Source organism: Garra rufa, chromosome 11 (assembly GCF_049309525.1).
Source record: "Garra rufa chromosome 11, GarRuf1.0, whole genome shotgun sequence".
Taxonomy (NCBI): Eukaryota; Metazoa; Chordata; class Actinopteri; order Cypriniformes; family Cyprinidae; genus Garra; species Garra rufa.
This window is the reverse complement of record NC_133371.1, coordinates 16,255-27,403: the sequence shown is the minus strand read 5'-3', so window position 1 is coordinate 27,403 and position 11,149 is coordinate 16,255. Positions and strand designations below refer to the sequence as shown.

Here is an 11,149-nt window from a genome sequence, read left to right as displayed (position 1 = left end):
AACGCCGCCACAAATACCAACACACAACCATATAATCTAATGAAACGTCATATTTAAAATACACATTAAATACTAAAAACAAAACATTCAAAACTATTTAAAACTTCAAAAATATAAATAGGTTTTACTGCACATTAAAAAAAACGCATTTTTACATTTAATAACATATTATTACTTCTTTTGTATGAAATGGACGATGCATTACACATTAAAGTGAAACTAAAAACGATTTTAATTAAAAAAAGCGCTGTAAGTAACAACTATCAAAAACATAGAAATAGCCTACATTTTCGAAACTCAACCACACAAAACAATTTTGTATTAAAGTTATCAATGCTTTATTAACATGGCAATGAAAAAACAACCAACATGTGAATTTAAAACAATAAATTTAACATTGATAAATTATGAACAAATATTATTACCGAACAACAGAAACATATTTACATATACCTAAGCTACACAACGTAAATTACAAAACAACAGCAAACAACCAAAAAACATGAATTTAAATACAATTTACATTGAAATAACATTTTCACGAATTTAACATTAACATTTGAACATAATTTAAACGAACAACTTCCATAAACAACTGGTCCTTTAACATAGCAAACATAACTTCAAGTAACATTGCGCATAATTACATACATCTACTGGCATGCACCTGCTGCAGACATCTCCTCCGCTTCAGCTGCCACACACACAAGCTCAGCTTCCCTTCTTGCACAAAGAAATTCAGACTCACTTGTAGCAGACATCTCCTCCGCTTCAGCTGCCGCACACACAAGCTCAGCTTCCCTTCTTGCACAAAGAAATTCAGACTCACTTGGAGCAGACATCTCCTCCGCTTCAGCTGCCGCAGGCATGGCAACCTCGGACGTGGATTCTTCAGAAGTACAACTTTCCTTGGAAATGTTGGCGATAGCAACCACATTATCATTTTGAATGTCCAGATTCAGTATACCACAGTCTAAAAAATGCTCCTCTACGTCTTGGGCGTCCTGTAGCAGATGACCAAGTCCACAGTCAATCAAATACTTCTGCAGGACGGAATTGTTTGCAGACACATTCATCTCTCCGATATCTCCTAACACGGTAACATTGGCGATGACACTTGGCTTATACATCCCCGTTTTCTGAAGCATCTTGCACTTGCAGCATCTGTGAAACTTCGCCTTCGGTTGAAAATCCACCTGCGCAGTTTTACAGTTCCCGCAGGTTCGAGAAATGTTAACCTCCGCCCTTATCACCTCACCGCTGACAGAAACAACAGGGTCTTCCTTGACCTCACAGCGAGGCATTGCTCCAAGTCCCGGTAAAGGTGAAACTGCTTCAACTGTTGTTTCCCGAGTCGTAGTGATGAACAGTTCACCTTGGAACTCTCTCGTGCTGAGCTGGGTGAACTTGTAGGTCTTGCCAAAGGAAACGACTCCCACTTGACTTTCCCACAGCTGAACTCGAATTGTCCCACTGGCATCCTGCAGCATCACACTCTGCGTCTCAACTTGTCGGCCCTGGATCTCCACCATCTCTGTTGATGTCCTCAAATGCACAATCCGCCCAGTCAACTCACCAACCTGACAAAAACATTAATAACAAATACACTACATTAATAAAAACAGTACGCAAATTAGCATAACACACTAAAACTTAAATCAATATTAAACACTTACATATTGACGAGCAGACATTTTTCTGACGTCTCCCACGGTCCGCTTACACTTAGACGGAGGTTGCTTGTATGGGAACGTCAAATTAGGGATCACAGTCACACCTGTTGCTTTTCCACACAGGACATCGACACCTTCACCAGAACGGCCTGAGACAATAAGGAAAACAACAAATATCATTAAAAATGAGTACTTCAATAAGCAGAATACACAATTTAACAACATTCAATAACACACTTACTAGGTTGAACTTCGACATCGCTCAACTTCACTGGGCTTCTGCAATTTTGCGCTCGTAAAAACAGGTTGCGCTTCTCAGCAGAAAACACGGCAACATCGTTGAAAGTTTCTCGGCTGACCTGAAGAACCGCATTGAAATACTTATTTTTTCTCACTGCAGCTATTTTTACAACCGACACATTATGAATATATCCACAGACACTAACAAGCTGTTCAGTTTTCGGTTTTTTTGTCGCGGATGCCATGATAGCTGTCTCAATTTGCAAAAATGACAAACTATGCCTTCTCAGCACTTATATACCCCATCAGAACTACAATTGATACAAAACCAGACATACCAATATACCATTCCAGACAGACAGACAGCACCTGACCAGTTCAAGCAAAGGTCAAACACCTATATAAAAATCAAACAGAAAACCATATAAATAGGCTACGCTATATAGCCTACGTAATATACTGGTTATTTATTTATCATTATTAAAATTACTACCCTACTTTATTCATTTTATTCCATAAATAGGCTACTTAATTCCATAATTACCTATGTCTAAATAGACACAAAAAACATATAACCTATACATATTTCCCCATTAACAAAAAACATCACATTGTTAATTCTTATATTGCTTATTCCAAATAAAATAATTATTAAAATTGACACATGTTTCAAAATAAAATATTATTCTTAAAATATAAAAAAAAATCCTTAAATTGCATTACAATCCTTAAAAACACAATAATACATCTAACTTTACCTAAATATACATAACATCCATTTATTTCATACTTCACAAGTTTCGTTATTAAAACTATACACATGTAGCTTAGAATTACATATTAAAATATATCTACATCCCAGTATTATGTTCAACACTAAAACATTGATACGAACTTCTCAACTACCTCACGTGAACAGCTTCGTATAAACTTAATTACTTCGTCTTACACTTGTTACATTTGTAACATTCGACTATAAAGGACATTTCGCACATCGATACCTGCACTAGGCCTACAAATTAATTAAAGAACTTCCACATGGAGTACAGAACATAACGAACAACTCAGTATCAGACATCGTTTAATTAAAATCATCTATTAACTATTAATCTATTAACACAAAACATTTTGAACTAAATAAAACTAATGTTCTATCCTCTACATAAATAAAACCATCTTATTGTAAACTAGTGCACATAATGCTAATTTTACCTTAATATCTTATTCACATAAGTGTATTTCAAACACATTAACTCTATAATATAAATAGTCTAATTGTAATTACTTGACCTCGACTATAATACAGTAACAATCGAAAACTAAAAACGAGATCAAAATAACATTTATTTTGAAATATGTCTAGACTTTAAAGCTATTCACGTAACAATTGACCGCGCCTTCAACTATGTCACGTGGACACCTAGTCTAGACTACCTACTAATTACCGTGCCAGGTGCAAAATACGCCTCACGTTTTTTTTTTCTTTATTTCAACTAACTCTTTAACAGAAACACTTGACATAAATCTACACTACAAATTAAAAACAAAATGTGTAATATCTTTTTCATTAAAGACTACATTAAAAACCCTGTATACACTTAAACATTTATCATTTCCTTTTTACAAATTCTCTTTAACACAAACTCTAGCATACACACACATCTTATAATTATGCAAATATACATAATGCCACGTTTCATTAAATAAAAATAATTTTTATTTTCATGAAAAAAAACAATATTCCAAAACAAAACCTGTTTTTTTCCCTGAAAAGGTAAAAAACAAAAAATATTTATTTTGAAATATGTCTATACTGTACACAAATGTGTACATGTGACAATTTTTCGTGCCATAAACTATACTACCACAATACCTCTACCTAATTACCATACAAGATGTTAATTCTAACTTTTTTTAAAAAATGAAACCTTTTACAAATACATCAATATGGAATACAAAACACTCCTACAACACAAAATATACTTAAACAATGTCTGATATAGTAAATCCAAACTAACAATGTAAACACATTCTTAGAACATCCTTAAAACATGATAAAACACATGCCTACTTTTTAAATTAAAATATTATAACAACAACACCGTACCAACACCATTCCAAATATATAAACTGAAAAAATGCATGAATAAAATCTACACAAACACAACAATCAACAAAAAAAGTCAAACCACACATCACTGAATACTATTTTATTACTAGTCTAGCAAATGCAGTTCATAATACAACAACACACTACTTAAAATGATAAAAAAAGAACAATTTACATCTAAAGGCATTTCAAAACTAAATTCAATCATGTCATCATTTCAAAGTTCATTTCAATAGTATCTATACAGTCAATCAAACAATGTCACTGCAAATGAACAATACTCAACTAAGCAAGCAACAGGTCAAATAAAACAACAACAGAAGAAAAAAAAAACAATGAAAATTCATCACTAACAAAATCCACAAAAAAAGTTATCATAAACCACACTCAGTCAGGCACCAATTCACCTCTGGCCAAATCAAACCAGCAATTCAACTCAACTACACGCAAGTCAGATTATGCAGGACACTCATGTGGTTCCCAAACTCTTCTTCTGACGATTATCTAAAAAAAAAGGTCTTCATTGGACATCTTTCTGTGACGTTCATCTAGGACTCCTTGTCTCCAGGTCTGTACACATCATCTCTAGGTGCTCATCCACGATCTGCATCTGCTGGCAACAATAACCTCAAAAAAGGAAAGAAAGAGACTAATATTAGCAAATATTACCAATATTATTTCACATCATTTCACACTTTTCCTGTCAAACAAACAAACATATCTCATTTGACTGTTACAACCCAGGGGGTTGATCCTCACGAAAGGGGAGTAACATTAAGTAATTTTAAGAAGAAATACTCGTACGCCATACATGTAACCTTCAGGTGAGGAGAGACACCACAAACGAATGATGCTCCAAATACATGTTTTATTTACAAGCAGTGAAAAAGTAGGTGACATTACAATAAAGAAAACAAACATGTTTACAACTATATACAAATTGATGACACGACAATAAACACTACAAATGACGAGAATACACCTTTTTCACAGAAACCGGAAATACTCAATCGCAGGGTATGCAGACTTCCTGTGTAATGTCAACACAGCAGAAAGCCGGGTAATTTAAAATTAAAATGGAGAGTGTCTACACAACTTCCCTCGCTGGTTTGTCAAAGATAACTTTTGCAGACCCCATAAGAGTCGTGTAGGAAAACTCCGTCACAAAGAGGAACAAATTGGATAAAGGATATACGTTTTTCCACTAAGAGTTTATCCGCGTTTATACACGCTTAACGTGGCTTAACGTACGTAAAAAATGACCAGAAAACCCCAAATTTCTGTCATACCTTACTTGGAACCTGCTTGGAACGAACACTAACTACTATCAAAAGAACGAGCCCTTATTCCACAGATAAAGTGAATAATATCACGTTAAGCGTTTTCTCCCCCATAGAAGCCCATTATAAGGAAACAGCTTGGTTTATTAACTTACCTTAACAGCGACCAGGGAAAACCAAACTTCTGTTAAATTTCACTTAAAATAAACTCTTGCTGCTCTCAAAAGAACGAGCTCTCATTCAGCATATAAAGTGATCGCGCCCCATAGAAGTCTATTATACCAAAAAAAAAGCTTTACGTGGCTTAAAATTTTACTTATAATAAACACTTTCTGCTGTCAAAATAATTAGCTCTTATTGAGCATATAAAGTGAATAATATAAAGTGAATAATATCACGCTTTTCTCCCTATAGAACTCCATTAAGGAAAAAGCTAACATTGTTTGTTATAATGGACTTCTATGGGGCGCGCACTTTATATGCTGAATGAGAGCTCGTTCTTTTGACAGCAGCAAGTGTTTCTTATAAGTCAAATTTAACATACATTTGGTTTTCCCTGGTCGCTGTTGAGGTACGTAAACCACGTTAAGCTGTTTCCTTATAATGGGCTTCTATGGGGGAGAAAACGCTTAACGTGATATTATTCACTTTATATGTGGAATAAGGGCTCGTTCTTTTGATAGTAGTTAATGTTTGTTCCACGTAAGGTCTGACAGAAACTTGCGGTTTCCTGGTCGTTTTTTACATACATTAAGCCACGTTAAGCATTTTTCACGTTGTTTAACTGGTTACCGGCATACCGGGGCGGAAATGGGTTTACACAGCAATTACGTATTTCCGGCGCAAAATACGGAAGTTGTGAGAAAGGTCTATAGGAGACAAAAAACTGGCAGCATCCAAATCAAAGAAAGAAACAAAAAACAAAACTGCCTAATAAATCCAATCCTCTTACCGTCTCCCTTTCTCTCACGAGTGACATCTTTCCTCCAGCTTTATGCCATGGGCACTGATCTGACTTTGATCAGTGACATCACAGTACACGGGTGAAACAGATCAGTGGTGACAACCAATGAAACGAATCTGCAAAAGTGAAAGTAAAAACAAGACACCAGAGAAAAACACATAAACAGACCATTAATAAAACACAAGGGCAAAACATAACACAAAAACACAAACTCAATTCATACACATCTATTACCAAAATAACAATACCAACCACTTACATAAAATAACTTAAAAAATAATAAATAAATGAACAAACACAAACTTTACAGCAATAACCACAATATATACAATACTACACAAATGACTGAATTGCAGAAAACTCTCCAAAATACTTCAACAAACCTACCTGCAAACCTACCTTAAATACTATGTGCTACTGTACCTAAGGCAAAACCTGTATTAAATGATAAATATGGTAACACCAAATATACAATGAATTTAGTTAGTAGAACTGCGTTGATAAATAAAATCTATTTACACCATTATTTTGAAAGTCACCTTACAGGATGGTTACACAGCTACCTAAAACAGAACACAGGACTATACTTTTAGAAGTCATTTTCTTAAACTATCTTGACACTTTGACACACTTTTTCTACATTTAATGTCTCTGGTTGTTCTGTTTCTTCATTTCATTCCAGACAAAACTGCTGTCTCTCTAGACCACTGCATACTGCATGTTGTCAAAGTGCTCATCCATAAAAAAAATCTAACTGTATTATTATAATAAATAATGTTGAGAAATGGAAAGTAATATTTATATTAACAAACTAAATTGAAACATAAAAAACATACCAAATTTAGAAAATAAAAATACTTTTTCTTATTAAATAACAATGTTGCCCCTCTGACATAAAACTAGCATAACTCATCAACGAAACGACATATTCTAATTAAATAAATACCTGTTCCCTATAACGCAGCACAATACAATCTTGAAATAAATTGCACTACCAATAAAACCTAATACAAATTTACATTAAAAAACACTATTCTTTAATCAAGCTATTTCACATAACAATAATTACATTTTATATTCATTCTTAAGAACAACTTGTCATGCTACTATGTTATTATTTCTTATGATGACACTAAAACAAATTTCATAAAACAAACACTGCTCTTTTACGTACCATTAGTTAAAAAAGTTACACATTCTTTCATCATTAAATATTGACCTGCTTTCCAACCTAAACAAACAAGAACAAACATACTTTGAACAAAAGAAAAGTATATTCACTTTAAATTCCTCCAATTAAACTGTCTGATCCTATTCACACACACCTAACCACCCTACACCAATATCGTTCAAATCGATACCCACTAAAAATGCTGCAGCTGCTCCTGCATAAACACATCTTTTTTTCTCTTAAAATCATACATAATTATATCATCACATTAAACTTACATTTCTATCACATTTTGTACACCACATAACAAACATAACATATTATACATACCTCCAAACACTACTTCTGACTACTTCCACCTACACACAGCACACAAACGTAAGACTGTCACATTCATGGATGTCCTGGACATGGTTCACCAAACTGACCACTTCAATCTCCATAAACATTACTACTGAAACCTGCAGTCCATTACAAATAACATTAGTTATTAACATCAGACATCCACTACTTCAGATATTTACACTCCCTCATTCTTGACAATACCTCCCATACACTTATAAACACAAGCAATGTACACTAATTGTGCAAACAAACCTAATAACCTACACCTACTTCACCACTATAAATTAGAAATATATTAACTTAAAAAATAAACATATGCTAACAGTTAAAAACTATTTTTAAACATTTACTCAATACAATAAATCTTCAACAAAAACTTCTACATATCACTTTACTTCAAAATGGTAATACTATAATGTCATATAAAATATTACAAAAAACAAACAAACAACAACAACACTTACGGTGCACACTTAGCGTTGTAGAAGTCGACCTGCCTCTTACTTCATAATTGCACCTCCAGCAAACGGAACCCACACTCTGTTCATTTCACCTAACACATTACAAACAATAACGATCAAAACAATCGCACATCACATTTAGGTTACATTACTGCTCCGATGACTAAAAAAATTTCCACAAACAATACATCACCTTTCAGATTAGCTTGTTATCTTTAAAATTATACCAAATACATGCCTCTGCGTGCTTCAACAGCTTCAAGCCATTCTAATATATGTCAGATGTACCGATCAATGCATGCGGTGTACTTGAATAGTGCGATTTCTACTGGTTTGGCCTAAACACGTTTCTAATGACGGACGATTACGTCATCGCGTAATGTTTGAAATGGTTTAAACCTCTCAATCTAATTTGTCCAAAAAGACGTCAATCAAACGAAAAATCCAAAATATGCCAAACCCAAAAAACTACTTTACATAATACACTAAAATATATATATACAGTGTTAATTACAAAATAAATGTAACAGTAATTCGTTACGTTACTGAGAAAAAATATGTAATTAAATTACAGTTACTTATGAAAATGTTAAAGATTACAAATGGGGTTACATCTAAACATTTTCTTTAAAAATCTGGAATATGTTGAATAATATTATTCTGCTGCTTTGCCTGTTTTTTATATGCACGGCGATGCCTACCATTAATTAAAGCAGTGCTATTCTGATGCGTTTGATTGGTTTTCCGGTTTGAATTTGCGGCGCACCATGTCTGTCGATTGCGTCAATCCTCTTTGTCAGCGCGTTCTTCGTCCACTTTGTGTATTCGAGACCAATATTAAAACATTCATAACAAATTTGCTAGTCTGCTACCTGCCTTTACCAGACACACTTATATTTATGAACTCTTTCACAAAACAATACTGCATTTTCAAACCATTTTAATTTGGAATATCATTTGTAAAATCATTGTTTGGACTAGGCTACTGCGTGATTTTCAGCTGAAACCTGACTAATGATTTGAAGGATGAAAATCCCTGCAGTTTAGTTTATTTTCGAAAAATATAAATCTGTTTTTCTCGAGGGCTTGAAACTTTCCTCTAATGATCGATGTTGACCTAACGTGCCACCTAGTGGACAAATCTCTCAATTAGTTTGTCCCATTTGGTCCTGCAAAATCATCTAATGAAGCACCCCAGTTGGTCACTGAATCTAAGCAGTGTTTTAAATTAAATGTAACTTTATTTAAAACAATAAAAAACTAAATAAATAAATAAACAATACCATGGATTTTATGACACAGCTACAATGATGGAGTCTGTTTGGATTTGGCAGTATCTATTCTAGAATCTATTCTTGCTTCTCTTAGTGAGAAATAATTATTACCCTGTAAGCTATAATGATTTCCATTCACACATAGTGGTAAAAAAAAATAATAGTAGATTTTTACTATTTTTTATTATATCAGTAAAGTGAAAAACGTGTTTTTACTACATTATTATAATCTACAATTGTGTTTTCTCTTAAATATAACTAAAAATAATGATCTGTTTTTTTAGAGGAAACATTTAAGAAATCTTTTTTAAGATTTACGTTTTCTTCAAGGCATTGTTACTTGCCAGTGTGTCCTGTCAAACCTATGCAAAATTTAGACTTTGTAACAACAGTAAACAATTTTTTTGTTATAACGTCCGGTTTTGTGGTGGCTGTACTTTAAAATTAAATTAATATAATCTTAATTCAAGTGAGGAAAGATTTTTAAATTCTAACAGTAAACAGAGTGCTACTGTAAGGTCACACCAGCTTGGTATAAAATTGAAATGATTTAGTTGAAAATATCCATTAGAAACATAAAATTAATCAAAAAGTAATCAGATGTAATCAGTTACTTTACTTTTATAAAGTAATTGAAAAGGTACACTACTTATTACATTTTAAATAGGGTAATTTGTAATCTGTAATCTATTACATTTCCAAAGTAATATATATATATATATATATATATATATATATATATATATATTTTTTTTTTTTTTTATCAATAAACAACTCAATGCTCCATTCATGAACTATATTCTTCAATAATTCACCTGTCTAAATAAATCTTTTAGTAATCATTCAAAAACTCACTCATAAACAATCACCGCCCCCTAGTGGCTTACATTCATACTTTAATATGTTTACAACATTTTCTATATTAAAAACTGTACAAAATACTGACTATAGCATTAATGCAGTTCAATTTTCCGAATCAACTTCACAAAAAACTACCAAACATTATATAAAACGATTTGGAACTAATACCACATAAATTATGACTATTAAAAACACAACACATAAATCTTCTAAAAAAAAACATTGTAATTCAACAACATATTTAATTCATTAAAAAACACATACATACTACTGAAATATTACAAAATATTTTAATTAAAATAAAAAATTTTATTATGAACTTTGCACTTACCTAACATAGCAAAAAATACAAATGTATCCACAAAATATATTAAACATTCAAAATAAACTCCTTCATATTATGAAAAAAATATTGAATTTGTACTTTGGTTAGCTATAACAAAGTCATTTTAAAAGATGTGTGGCCACATATACTCAAAAGCTTATAAAACCTAAAAAAACTTTATGAAACGTGGTTAAAACATGTGACACATGAGTCTTAGCAACCATGCAAAGATTCATAGACCTCAGAGTATAGGCAGCACTATAACAATTAAATAAGGCCTCAAAAACACAATATTTCCAAAGTAAATCACCTTAAATCCATCATACATTCACTTATAGACTATCTCTTCACATAATATCATAGATCTAACCATTCTGGGATGCGTTTCCCTAAAGCATCATAGTTAAAGATTACCATTTTGCTCATACACTTTTTAACAATTTTG

General features: G+C 32.6%; 1 long non-coding RNA gene across 1 annotated transcript; it reads right to left on the bottom strand.

Moving 5' to 3' along the window:
* Positions 1 to 3,657: 3,657 nt before the first annotated feature.
* LOC141345857 (uncharacterized) lies at positions 3,658 to 8,337 on the bottom strand. The gene is made up of 3 exons (XR_012357098.1): positions 8,248 to 8,337; positions 6,256 to 6,383; positions 3,658 to 4,650 (listed from the first exon to the last, which is right to left on the bottom strand). It is a non-coding gene; the product is annotated as an uncharacterized lncRNA (long non-coding RNA).
* Between the last annotated feature and the right edge of the window lie 2,812 nt (positions 8,338 to 11,149).